The 14,959-nt window shown below is 42.7% G+C and overlaps 1 protein-coding gene and 1 pseudogene across 9 annotated transcripts in view; one reads left to right on the plus strand and one right to left on the minus strand.

Annotated features, from left to right (window-relative positions):
• Positions 1 to 14,959, minus strand: part of Ralgapa2 (Ral GTPase activating protein, alpha subunit 2 (catalytic)) — a 272,379-nt gene that overhangs the window by 54,095 nt on the left and 203,325 nt on the right. The window lies entirely within an intron of this gene.
• Positions 11,569 to 12,616, plus strand: Gm14117 (predicted gene 14117; annotated as a pseudogene).

Raw genomic sequence — 14,959 nt, forward strand, 5'->3', positions numbered from 1 at the left:
AAGATGCTGTGTGGGCCAAACATTGCTGCCCCCTCTCCTGTCAGTGGGTCACAGACCTCTCAGAGAAGCCAAGTTGCCATTTGAAACATCCAGCTTTTAAAAAATGCTTTTGTTTTTTCTATATGCTTTGGGCATTCTATAGCCATCCACAGCAGTGCTGAAAGACTGTTGCCAGAGGTCAACCTAAATGCAAAGGAAGCAATGTAGATGCATTTCAAACATCCTTCCAATGACCAAGAGTCACCCAAAGCTACAAGTCTGGCTCTCATTACTCAAGACAGAAACCTTTTTCCTATAGAAGAAGATCACTCATCTAACTTAAAGGCCAAAATTTAAAGACTACCTTCCAAACCATTCATTCTCCTTAAGGAAACTGCAGCAATGTAAACTATATGGCTTCCAGTAGCTTTTTTTTTTTTTTAAACTTCTTCCAGTGTAAAAACATAAATTCACCTAAAAAGACAATGAAATTCTGAAGTACATCAAAACTCATGATTCCTGAAAGCTATGCAAAATGGATTATAGGATGGGAACAGATTAAACTGGGAAGGTGGGGTCAGAGAGATGGTGCAGTGAGTAAAGGTGCCTGCTGCCAAGCCGGAGACCTGAATCTGATCCCTAGAACTCACATGCTGGGAGAGAACTGACTTCTGCAAGTAAGTCGTCCTATGACCTTCACATATGTGGCATAACCCATATGCTACCCCTTCACATCAATTCATTAATAAAAATGTAATAAAACTTTAAGGTGAGAAAGCAAGAAATCTATACGGAATTCAGAAGGCCCATTTATTTATATGTGTGTTTCTATGGCGGTAGAAGCAAACTGAACTGTATTGCTTTTATGAGTATCCTTTGGATTTAGGTTATTATTTAAAATCAGTTCTCTCCTTTTGGTAAGTGATTTTCTTCTAGGCAGTAAACATATCTTGTGTACAATTAAACAAATGGTACTAGAATACTTTGCCCTCAGAATTCCTTAAGGTGTTTGCATTTTTCTTTCCATCCAACTAAGAATACGAAGTGCTGCTATTCTGGATGCCATTTCCCCTCACCTCAGCAGTAGCCAGTAATTCTGAGTTGTCCAATGTGAGACTGCAAAACCTTGTGTCTTCCGTCTGAGTCTCTTGAAGCCCCCAATAGCCAGGCAGAAGTTAGACTGAGGTTAGAAGACCCAAGCTAGCTACAGGGAGGGGCCGGAGGCAAGAGACCCTTGGACAGTTCCTAGCTGTTCCCACTACAAAGGTTATCAGCCATGACAGACCTGGCAGGACCCAAAGCTGAGCCTGGGATACCCACTGAACTCTGTAAGTCATCCTCCTTCAGTTCTCCTTGAAATACCTCTGCCAGAGTCTTTAGACTATCTAGGAAATCCTTGGGCTCTTCTGAGGAAAGATGATTCTACTCAGGCTTACTTTTTATCTAAAAGGAGGAAGTAAATTAAACTTGACTGAGATTTTAATGCATGGCCTCACTGGCTGTTTCTTGCTCAGTCATCCCTGAGCCTGTGCCAGGACAGGCTTGGGAGATGCTGAGAGCAGACCCTCGTTCACTTTCTGCACACACACTGGGAGATGCTGAGAGCAGACCCTCGTTCACTTTCTGCACACACACTGGGAGATGCTGAGAGCAGACCCTCGCTCACTTTCTGCACACACACTGGGTCTCTTACTCAGGTTCTGAATTTCATCATCTCATAAACAGCATCATTACAATCCACTGGCCCAAGGCAAGATGTGCCTGACAGACCATGGTAGTCTTTTCTGTCATGAGATCTGCACTTTATCTCACAGTAAAGTTCTTGTAAGAGTCATCAAACAGAAAGATGGATTACCAATTTTTCATTTCCTTTTTTAGAACAGGAAATGTTGTGGAGTTGGTGGCCTTTTCTGCTATGGCAGAGGGCTGACTTCATTTACTCATCTAACAAGCATTTCCTGAACAAATATTTATCCTGTGGCAGGTGCTGAGACTGCACCCAGGGTTGGGACTGTCCTGGAAGACACAATGCATTATCTGTATCCTGAGATGCCCTTGTTTTTATCAATTTGCAAACTATATTTACTATTATCTTTAAAGATATCAGTCAAAGAAAAAGTCAGATAAGAATCTCTGTTTTCCTACAGTGGGGACAACACAGGTAAAAATAATAAGTGAATTTTACAGTAAATTAGATGATTAGTAAAGAGCACACAGGAAGGTCACAAGCAGTACTAGAGATGCACAGATGTGCGTAGGTGTGAGCAAGCTTTATATGGGAAGGAGGGGGAGATCTCAGAGTGGCAGGGAAAGAGTTCTGTGGACACTGTGGGGTGGGGGGGTTAGGAAGAGGAGCTATCTAGGCAAAGGGCTTCCCTGTAGGGCTCTGGCTAATCTTGGCAGTATGCACAGGGCAATGTCTGTGGATTTGTCTGGGCTGCTGTGCTGAAGAGGCAGGAAATGAAGTGAGGTGGCTCTGGCTGGCAATAATCCTTTAGTTGACCTTAAGATGAAAAATTGCTATTGCATTATAAAGGAAAGGACATTTTAACTTCTTGAGGGTAGCTGTGTACAAATACAACATGCGAAGAGAAGACCTGAAATGGAACATGGGAAACCACAGCCTTTGATATGGGAATTAACTTGTGTTTTCACAAAGCTCTAATCTCTGCAATATCCAAACAAACCATGAACAGAATTTTGTAGGCTAGTTCTAACCTCCTCAAATAGAGTTTAGTACACTTTGAATATGCTAAAACGTATCAGTGTAGGGTTGGGAAACCAGCATGCTTAAGGTTCCAGGTTTAAACCTCAGAAACACACACCACACACACACACACACACACACACACACACACACACACACACACACACACCACACACACACACACACCACACACACACACACACACACACACACACACACACACCACACACACACATACACATACACACACACACCACACACACACACACACACACCACACACACACACACACACCACACACACACACACACCACACACACACACACACACCACACACACACACCACACACACACACATACACACACACACACACACACACGAATGAAGCTTGTATAGCATTAAAGAAGATGGAAACCTCTAGTCAAATGTTCTCAGGGATCTCTATAGAACAGATGGCAGGAATGAACACTGAACATGAGTTGTTGGGGCTTATGAGCTAAGGCTAATATTCTAATATTCCCCAGCCCATAGATGTCTCTTTACAAAGTTTTTTTTTTTTTTTACTATCAACAAACAAAGTCAAAATCAGTCAAGCTTGGAGGAACTTTCTGTTTCACAGAACTATTAAACAAAAGGTTAAAAAATAACAAGTCTATTTAATCCCATTGCATTAAGATACTATTTATATCTTAGTAAAAGCAGGACAATTTTATGCTATAAAATACTTCACATCCTTTCAAAATCCATATTACTGAGCATACTTCCTAATATGAATCCAGACAGACTTCGGAGGCAGTCAGTGGGTCCAGGGCAGCACCCAGCTTACTGGGGGGGGGGGGGGTGCTTACAGTCTAATTTCCTTTTCTTCCTCTGAACAAAAACAAGAGGTGCAACTTTATGTCCACAATGATATGCTGTTCTCCCAATGCAAGCTCACCAAAACTCCTCCAGGCTAGATGTACTTAAGTAAGCAATTATGATTAGTGTCTGAATATATTTTTGGAAAACAAAGTCAACAAAACCTTGTGAAATGTCTAGCCTAATGAGACTTGCAAAATAAACTGATGAAAATATTAATGAGAGACACACTTAGGCGGAGTCACTCTTCCCTAGTGGAACTCCCTCCATCCTCTCATTCTGGTTTGTAGTTTGTGTTTGAAAGACCCAGAAGAACCACTGGATGCTGACTAAGGCCTTTCCTACACCCTAGAATAAGCCCTAGTGGTGAAGAAGGCCCCACAAGAGCAAGGCCACTCATCTCCTCAACCTATAGTAACGCCAGGGCCACAGACACGTGCTGGAGGAGAAAGATAGAAGCAAACTCCCAAAGCTCCCACGGCATGCGTGGCGGGACCTGGGAACAAAGGTGTTTTGGAAGCCAGTAGGGTACAACTACTTCTGATTAAAGAGAATGAGCTAGAAGCCAGATGTCCCCTGAAGCCCAGCATATGTCTGCTCACTTGTTCATGCCCTTATATGATGTTTATATGATGTGCACACTTTATCAAGCCTTTTCCTTCCTCTAGGGTGAGGACAGTCACAAATGGTGACAGGTAAGTTTGTCCTCTGCAGTTGATGTACTCATAGGAGAAAGATGCAACAATTAAATGGCAGGAACTAAGAAAAAATATGAGGTAATACTGCTCAAGGAACAGAGCTTAGTATTTACAACACTTTGTAATAAATAGTCTCTGTTTAAAAAACAGAGACTAAGGAAACAGAAGGAGCTAAGAAGATTCTAGGTGGAGGGATGGGGCAGACAAGAGTTCTAGGCAGAGAATGTAGTTCTCAAGGCTGCCATGTTTGTGGACTATTAGAAAGATTCTGGATTTTTCTATACTATGGAGGGTTTTGAGCTAGATGTTTTGATTTCTGCCTGAAGGAAAAGTTTCTGCTTTCTCGAAAGATCTTCAAGGATAACAGAAGTAGTGAAACTAGGAGGAGGCTGACACATGACAAGACTGGGCTGGGGCCATGCCGTATGAGTGGGAAGAAACTACACCTCAGTTACATTTTAAGGATAAGCTTTTTGCATACACTTCATTCCGTAACAATTAGCAATAATCTGTCTGGGGAATTATTTTCCTCACTTTACAAATAAGGAAATGGGTAGAGGTAAATTACTTGTTCAAAACCAAAGAACTAGTTACCAGTCTAAAACTGAAACCCAATTTCTAAGGCCAGTTCTCATACATGCCTGAAAAATGTGGCTACTATAACAAAGACACTTTGAAATGTGCCCAGCATTTATTTGTAGGAGATGCCTGCCGAGGATGAAAGGCAGTGCCTTGCACTCTTTCCTACTAGAATTGTCACTGAGAATGAGCACTTGACCTCAAGAGGAAAGCGGGAGGGCTCAGTGGTAAGAATGAGTATGGATAGCATGCATGTGGAATGTGGGATTTCCCCAGGAATGCAAAAGTAACCCCCAAACCTGACCAAACACTCGGATCCAGTTCTATGATATTAGTGATGATACTGCAGAACATGAGTTGTAGACGCAGGCTTTACATTCCTTCGTGTCTGTTTTCAGATAAATGAAAATGTACTATTCTAGTGTGCCATTGCTGGTGACAATCTACTTGAATAGTTACTCCACCTGCCGGTTCAGCTCTCTCTGCCTTTCTGACCCCCCTCACCCCCCTCTGTCTCTCTCTCTGTCTCTCTGTCTCTGTCTCTCTCTCTCTCACCCCTAGGATGGCCCTGGAGCTCTAAGACCTAGATGACCTTCTATGACCTTTCTGACCCAAGCAGTGACTGCAGGGCATAGGATTCCAGAAAGGAGGGAGTGGCTAAGAGTACAGAAACTCACCTCCAATGTAGGTAAGTGAAGTCCTAATGGTGGACAATCCGCAGGAAAGAGGGTGGTAGGAAATACTTCTCTCATCCAAAGTCAAGCACAAACCATGTCTCTGACAAGTCTAGAGCACAACTCAGGTAATTTAAAGTCTCTCCTGATACACCTGTGTTTTTTTTTTAATGTATGTAAATGTCACCATATATGTTTATCCTGCTGGGCATAAATTCTATTTTCAAAATTAACAAGCACATAATAGTTGAAAGCTCTTTAAAGATGTACAAGATTTTATAAACATGCTACTTCAATTTAAAACAAATTTTACTTTTCCTCTGATAGCCATAGTAACCTCAGTGTCTTGGGAGTATACATTTATTTTTCCTGACTTCAATTAATTTAATTTTAAATGTGTTAAAAAGAATAAAACTCCACATATCCTATTTGTTTTCTCATAGCCAAGCTGAACACTCAGCAGGAGAATATAATGTGATGACAGTTTCCATCTTCTTTGGGGAGAGAGTTATGAGTCTTGGGTGTGAGAGGCTCAGCACAATGGAGAGTGGTAGCAGCTCCCCCATCGGCTCTCCGCCTTCTTTAAAGTCCACAGAGGATGGCAGTTTGGATGGAAACCCCAAAATCTATTCTGTCCATCTGTTTTATTATTCTTAGAACAACTGTCAAAAGTTGCCCAGGGATCAAGTTGCAAACGTACTAATTTGCCTTTGAAAAGTGGGCCCTGGGGGAATTCTGGAACTCTGCTTATAAATTCAGAATCCCCCCAGCCAGCCTGCCTGCCCTACCCTTTGTGGAGGTATGAGACTTTGCACTTCCAGGCATACATCTGCCTCAAGGCCTGGATGCCCTGATAGACTTACATCCCACTTCATAGGCAAATGAAGGGGAACCACAGGGACTTGGCATCTTAAGGGCTGGCTTGTTCCCTGACAAGCAGACTGAGTTTTTTAGGAGGCAGCCCCTTCATTGATCATGGGTGGATGAAAGACCAAAGCTTTGTACTGGAGGTTTAAAGGCGTGAACGTGGCAAAGGGATACCCGTTCTGTACTCTTTTATATCCTTGGACCAAACAGGAGATAGGAGCCTGAAATGAAACACTGAAGAAATAAGCTGAAGATAAAAAACTGTAAGCCACTGAATGTGGTCCCATTTGTTTTTGTGGCTATGGTGAAACAATAAGTAAAAGACTGTCTGGACACACAGACTATCAGATGTGGTCTTGTCAGGAATTACAAGGCATAACTAGAGAGTGGTCTATGCTAAAATATTGGGGCATTTAGGCAGCATGCTACTCTGCTCAAAACTAAAGCAGCTGCCCCTTCCTTAAGCTGGCTGTGTCTAAGGCATGAGCAAACACAATACACAGATGGTAGTGCATGTGGGCTCACTGGATGTAGGAAGATGAGGGAGCAAGGCCAGCACTGATCCTCCTACTGACCAGCCTTCTCCACTAGGTCCCAATGGTCTGTAGCAAAAAGCTTTCAATATATAGAACCACAGAACCATACCTGAAAAACAAGATGTTTCAGAGCTCTGAGTTTCTCAGTACTAGAGAAAACTAAAAAAAAAAGAGGCCCCTTCAAGGCTCACATGATGGCATTTGGATTGTATTTACTCAGATTATCAAAAAAAAAAAAGTATTCGGTTTTGATTAAAAAATTTCCTTGAGCATGTTGCAAATGGCTGTGGCAGGAGACCTGCTGGGAGCCCACTGCAGACGCACAGAAGGGATCACCAGTTGGACCTGCTGCTTTGTCCTCCTTTGGCTTTGCACAATCTCTTATTATAATAAGGCATGTATTATCCTTTTTAGAGATTTGAATAACAGAAAGTCTCACTTTCAAAATACTGCTTATAATCCCAGAGTCTACAATGTTTTCTGTTGATGCCGGACTTTTCAAAATGGGATAGATAATTAGTAAACTGAAATTTGATTAATGTTGGATTAAGATTCTGATGCTTCCCTGAGATGTGTTGTTTCAGTCCGTGGTCACTGGAAGAGACTATCGTTAGGAAAATGGTTCCCTCTGTCTTCCAGAGTAAAAAGATGAACTTCAAACCTTGTCTTTTAAATAAAGAAAATTCAGTCTGAATAAGTCAGATTTCTTTCTTCCTTTTTTTCCTCCTATTTTTAAACCTTTTCTTTGTCGCTCTGAAGTTGGAGCCCACGAACTACTCAAGAAAGCACGAAATAAAACAGAAATACAAGTCTTGTTCAGGGTGAGACCTTCCTGCTTATGGTGGGTCACTTGGCACACAGGGTTTTGACAGCCTCTGCTCTCTGCAGGCTCCAGCGCAGACTTTTGGGAAAGGAAAGAACTCTGGAAACAAAAGGTCTGTCTGTCTGGTATAGACCCCAGTCACTGAAGTAACCGGTTAAATAATATTCCATGAAAACACTTAATTATAGTACTTTGTGCTTTCAACCATCAGGGTGGGGCTTCCCTCTTGTAGGTTTGCTGGAGTTATCTAAAGCTAGATGACGACCATTTTCATGAGCAGTGGTCAGATTATTATTCCCTGTGTTAAAGTTCATGCTGTTCTACTGCTGAAAAGTGTGGAAGAATTAGAAATGATGGCTCTCTGTGAAGCAATGTCATTCCCCCTAACTGTAAATGCTGAGACTCTGTCATTTATGGAATGACCTTTTGCTCTTTGAATATTTAGACATCAATAAATGCCAAAAGCCTAGATATGCTCACAGCATATGAGGAAAGTAAGCAGGGTCAGCAAACACCCTCTAGCATGCCTTTGGTATGACAACCATTTCCACTATTCTAACAGCTTTTTAATAGCAAAATGTATTTAGGAACAACAGTGGAATTTATGTCATCATGACCAAATGATTACGGTGCAAACCCGAGATTCTTCTGGGGCCCAGCAGGTTTCTGGTCCCTATGGAAACGAAACCTCGGACATTGTCTTCCACTCAGCTGGAGGACAAGGCCGGGAGGCTTTTGTGCTCAGTGAGATTTCTTCCACAACCTTCCTGCAACAGACCCTAGCGCTTCCTCCCAACTCCTTTCTAATTGAGATGCAAATGCATCTCTCTGGCTGATTACACTTCCCTTAAAGCAACTGACGAATGCAGCTGGAGCCGGAGTGTGCAGACTCTCCAACAAGTGATTTCAGCTGTCAGTATTTGCATGCTTGGCCTAGACCAGCCTACTGCCTACTGGTCTCAGAACTTTCTTTGGGCATTGCAGGCATTTTTATTTATGTGCGTAAAATTTACACACATTAATAATTTAAAAAAAAAAACCCGCCCCAGCAACCTACACATAGGGCCCTAGGATCTGGAACAACAAAATGCAGTGCTTTCTGGCCATTTTCCTTTAAGCCTTAACTGGGGCTGTCAGTCCTTCCTTCCTGAAGGTCTAAGCTGTAGTGGTCACAGTAGGTCGGTCTCTCCTTGTAAGTTTTCAGACTTTAAGCATCTTTCAGCTCAATCTTTCTCCCTAAATACTCATGGCTCTATGAAAACTGATCTTTATGCTGCTTTCACATCACTCAAGAGTCTATTAATTTCAAAACATAAAGCCCCTCAATAACTTTTAGGGGAGATATCTGAAATCTATCAAACAATCATGTACAAGGGCTGAACCTAGGACTTTACATGTTAAGAAAGTGCTCTACCACTGTGTTGGCTTGTTCTATGTCAACTTGACAAAAACTAGAATTATCTGAAGGGAGGGAATCTCAATTGTGATGAATCCATAAGATTCAGCTGTAAGCCATTCTCTCAACTAGTGATTGATGAGGAGGGCCCAGCCCATTGTAGGTGGTTCCATCCTTTGGCTGGGTTCTGTAAGAAAGCAGGCTGAGCAAGTCATTAGGGGCAAGCCAGTAAGCAGCATCCCTCCATGGCCTCTGCATCAGCTTCTACCTCCATGTTCCTGCCCTGTGTGAGTTCTTGTACTGACTTCCTTAGGTGATGAACAGGGATATGGAAATCTGAGCCAAATAAACTCCTTTCTCCCCAACTTACATTTTGGTAGTGGTGTTTCATCACAGCAACAGACCCTAACTAAGACAACCACTTAACTAAAACCCCAGCTATAAAATTGTTTTGAACACAATAAAAGGAAGCATGTATTAACATAATCATCCAATAAAAGAAAATTTCATATAACATCTAGTTTTTCAAGAAGTTTTCCAACTTTTCAAAAGCCTGATTATGCTGTTTTTTTAAATGTGATTCTGTGGCCAGCCCCTCCTACCAGGCACCAGGCATTGCAGGTGCAGTGTTTAGGACAGAGCTGGAATGGAAACGCAGGGCTTACAAGGTACACACATGTGTAGATGTACACATAGGCTGTATGTGGACCCACTTTTCACTGGAGACAATGGATGCTCCTAACTCTGTAAAAAAATGTAGTGTTATAAAGCATTTGGTTTTTTTAATCTTTTGATACTGTTTCCCAAAATGAGTTTACCAAATGAATGTCTTGTTTCCTTCACTGCCCTGCCCTCAGCCCCACCACCTTTACACACATAGCATAATGTAGCAGGATGTAACAGGGAGAGTGTAAGTAAGGAAAAGAAAACAAGGCTCGCCCTGGGAATTTCACAGTACAGCTCCATACCCAAGGCAGAGGTGACCGGATCTTGACTCATGAGTCAAGGGAACAAAAGACTGTGCTGGTCAGATGATGAGGGAGGATGAGAATCTACACCACAGCAGAGACCCACAAGGAGCATGTGGGATGGGGCGCAGCAAAGTGACCCTGAGGCCAGCAGAGTGGGAAGCAACACCCCTGCCCATGACACCCTGCAGTGAGCCAGGGTGAACCAGTTGAGACAGTGGCCAAGAGAGGAAGCCACTCTTTGGCTCTTGTGGCTGTTTCCTAAGGCACAGCACCAGCCTGGTTTCTTACAGACTACTAGAATGTTTAATGTTCTTGAGATTAGGTCTTTTTAACTGTCACTGCACACCAAAAATAGCAAAATGGTTACTCTGTCTTCATGAAAACTTCCCCTGCTTCCTACAGGGTTCCTTTTTGGGAAGCTTCAACCCTAAGAAGCAGACTGTTATCATATGACAGGGATTCTACGTAAGCCATTGAAGGAGACACCTCCTGCCCTTTGACTAGGTACAAAGTAAACACTCCTGTCATGTAACTCCCAGCTGGGATCTTCAGGTCTATCATACTTGAGGCTTGGAAGCCCTTACTTATAGGGATCAAGCTGCTGCTACCACTAACTGGGCTTCTAGCCGAACAGGGTCCTGCTTTACTGTTGGGGCCAAAACTCACCGTGAAGAACCATGATGGTGGTGAGGGTACTGGGTCTCATGAGGTGGGGACTATGGTAGCTACAAGGACAGGTGCCCTGTGAAGAGATTGGGTATTCCAGCTCAAGGGGAGGGAGATCTAATAGGCTCAGATTTTCTTATTTTTTAGGAGAAAGGTTTTTGTTTTTGTTTTGTTTTTTAAATCTACATTCTGAAGGGGATGGTTCAGCAGTAAGAGTGCTTGCTGCACATTCATGAGGAGAGTTCATATCTTAGCACTTGATACAAGCCAGGCATCCCACAATGCCTAGAACCCCAGTTCTGAGGGATGCAATGCCTCTAAGAGAGTAGAGTTACTCACATATATGCATATATACTCACATAGACACATGCACACACACATAAATAATCTTTAACTGGGAAGACAGTTCAATGGTTAAAAGTACACACTGCTTTACCGAGGACCTAGGTTTGGTTCCCAGTACTAACATGAGGACTAACTACAGACCTAACTCCATGCTTTCTTCTGACCTCTGCAGGCTCCTGGTACACATAACATACGTACAGAAAACACCCATACACACAAAACAGTGGTTCTAGACCTTCCTAATGCTGAGACCCTTTAAATACAGTTCCTCATGTTATGGTGACATTATTTTTGCTGATGCTTCATAACTATAATTTTGCAACTGCTATGAAAATATCCGTGTTTCCCAATGGTTTTAGGTGACCCCTGTGAAAGGGTTGTTTCATCCTTTGAAGAAGTCATGACCAAAGCTTGAGAACCACTCACATAAAATACTCTTAAAAAAAAAAAAACTACATTAAAAAAATGCAGTCTCGGTGTTCCCGGTGCGCCGGGGCTCGGGCCTGCCCCCCGAGGGAGCAGACGGCAGTGGGGTCAGCGAGCTGGAAGCGAACCCCTTCTACGACCGCTACCGGGACAAGATCCAGCAGCTGCGCAGGTCTGACCCAGCGGCCTTTGAGTCCCGCCTGGAGAAGCGCAGTGAGTTCCGAAAGCAGCCAGTGGGGCACTCCAAACAAAGTGATTTTATCAAGTGTATGGAGCAGAAGACAGATGCCTTGGGGAAACAGCCTGTGAGCAAAGGATTCACTAAGGACAAGACTCTCAGTTCAGTCTTCAACGTTGAGATGGTGAAAGACAAAACTGCGGAGGAAATAAAACAGATTTGGCAGCAGTATTTTTCAGCAAAAGACACAGTCTACGCAGTTATTCCTAAAGAGAAGTTTGATTTGATCTGGAACAGGGCTCAGTCCTGCCCAACATTTCTTTGTGCACTACCAAGAAGGGATGGTTATGAGTTCTTTGTAGGACAATGGACAGGTACAGAGCTCCACTTCACTGCACTTATAAATATTCAGACCCGAGGGGATGCAGCAGCCAGCCAGCTGATTTTATATCACTATCCTGAACTTAAGGAAGAAAAGGGCATAGTGCTGATGACAGCAGAAATGGACTCCACATTTCTGAATGTTGTGGAGGCACAGTGCATCGCCAATCAGGTTCAGCTCTTCTACGCCACCGATCGGAAGGAGATCTATGGGCTAGTAGAGACCTTTAACTTCAGACCAAATGAGTTCAAATATATGTCTGTCATCGCTGAGTTGGAGCAAAGTGGACTTGGAGCCGAACTGAAACGTGCCCAGAACCAAGATAAGACTTAGAGGTATCTGGATTGTCTCTTCACAGTGTTGGCTCAGTCCTGGATGGCCTGAAGCCCACCCACACCCTTGAATTCCAGAGCTCAGCATCTTCAACAAGCAGTCTGTAAAGAGTTACTGTGTAAGCTTATTGCAAGAAGTGATTGTGGACATGAGCCCTAATACTTGATACAGGAACAAAGATATACAATTACTCTGATAATTACCTCTCAGCATAAGGGTTCCTTTTCAGTGTTTCTGGCCTTTGGAATGAGAAATATATCGCTTCTCGGCCTTTTGGCTAAGATGAAGTGTGGAATGAGAAATATTCAGGGATCCACAAGACTATTGGCTTGGTTTTATTTAGTGTAATAGTGCAGTTGCATTCTGGCCATTTTGACCTCATAGCTCCCACTTCTATGACTTCATAAACTGTAGCAATAAGCTTGAAGATCTTAGAGATGTTGGCTTTATATACTCTTTCCATGCACCAGTGAGCTGGCTAAAAACATAACCCAAAACTCCTGGCCAGACTCTAATACAACCAGCTATTCTCATCAGAATAAAGACTTGTGGATGCCCCTTCAGAGTTGCCTTCAGTGTAACTCAGTGAATTACGGGTATACTTCAATAAACAGGTTCAATGCCTGTATACTGTTAAACTGTCGCTTATGGCCCTACTCCCTGAACTCTGCCTGTGAGAAGCTGATGAATCACTACAGTGTAAATAAAACCTTTTTCTAAGGAAAAAAAAAATGCAGTCTCGTTTTTCATTGTGATGACAACCTTCAGTTTTGTGTTTTGGTAACACAGGGAGGCCAAGTGCAGTTCAAACAAAGCTCATCTGTAGGCTGGATTCGGAATGCAGGCAGCTGGTTTGCCAGTTCTGGGCTCTGACTGTTTGCCTGACACTGCACTGAAGCTGCTCAGTGGCTGCCTCTACCCACCAGTCTCAGTTTTGCAGACCAATCCCTAACTTCCCAGGGCCTACAGATGACGCCTTCTTGGCTTTAACAACTTCCAGATGCCTAAGGCTGCAGAATGATCATACTTTATCTAGATTGGCTCTGGGATGAGAGGCCCTTCTTTCAATGTGGCCCCCAGAGGAGCACATTACCTCCACATTACAAGCCACTACATTACCCCCATCCTGCCCTGACACAGTTGGTCACCCAACTTAGGTCCATGCCACCCCTTTCCAGTCTTGATGTTTGGGCGCAAGGTAACATCTGCTGAGACAACCCTGATTCACGAATGATAGATAGTTCTAGAACTCTGCTAAGTCATTAGTAAAACAGTTAAGTGGAAGACGAGTGGAAGATGTAAGGAAACCAGTGCAGTGCAGTTTCAGGATTAAAGACTGGAGTTCTGGCCACAGGGAAGTCATCCATCTCTCAGGGTCCTAGAATGCTCATTCATATCTTCTAGGTGATCAAGATGTCTTGTTAAAGTTAAGATTTGTATTTGTAAGCTTCTAACCTCTGGGGGGAAATGTGTTTGTGACACTCTTACTCTTTGAGAAAATGCTCTTTTCTGAAGTTTCAGGGTCATTTAATGATTTAGCTTTACAGATTAGATTTATATGGGATCTAAGCATCATATCAAAACTCAGCCTTTAATCCTATTCGCAAATGAGGGGAATTTCTTTCTTGTTTATAGTTTTTATTGTATCTTTTATTCAGCACGATTACTAGTGTGTGTGTGTGTGTGTGAGCGTGAGCACCTGTACACAGAAGCTTCTCTTCTGGCTGTGAGCTCTGATGCATATTTGCTCTCTGTAAGGGCAGAAATGAGTGGCTCTGAATAAGGACTTTACTTGGAGGGGCCAATCATCATCCTTTTTATTGTACTCTCTGTGCCATGACAGCTCCAGAAGCTGGGGACTCTGGGGACATTATTAGAGTGCTGATCTTTATAGCACTTGGGTCTCCTCCTTTAATCTTAATGTGTAGATTTTAAACACAAATTTATCAGAAACCAACTTCCTGGGCAAGTACTTTGGCTGCTCTTTCATGCTTTTCCGTTTTCTTCTTCAGGGAAATAATTTAAATTTTATCTACCTATTTATTTGTTTGTTTAGAGACAGGTCTCATGTGTCCTAGACTGGCCTTGGATTTGTTGTGAAGCCGAAAGTAACCTTAAACTCATGACATTCTACCTCCTCCACCTTTGGAGTGCTGAGACTATAGGTGCGAGCCCCCACATACCACATACTTTAAACTTTATAATTTAAAGATCTCACTTATTAGGAATTTTCCACTTCTTACTTCTTGTTTTTTTTTCTTTCTTTAGTCTTCTATTCACCCATGGGAAAATGTAGCACTTGGCCCTCTCAACTTTAGTTTTTGCACCGCTTCGCACGTGTCTAGAGGACAGTCCTATTTCTGCTTTCTCTCATCCATATACATACTCTAGTACAAACCCACTATTTCCTGCAATACTCAGAGTCACAATATTCTTTCAAACTGTTAAGAAATGAATCCTATGTATTGCATTTTGCGTTTTGCTTCTTGTTTTCTGAAAGATGAGACTAGCTGCCAGTCAAGAATGTGGCACATATTTGT

This window comes from Mus musculus, chromosome 2 (genome assembly GCF_000001635.26).
Source record: "Mus musculus strain C57BL/6J chromosome 2, GRCm38.p6 C57BL/6J".
Classification (NCBI taxonomy): domain Eukaryota; kingdom Metazoa; phylum Chordata; class Mammalia; order Rodentia; family Muridae; genus Mus; species Mus musculus.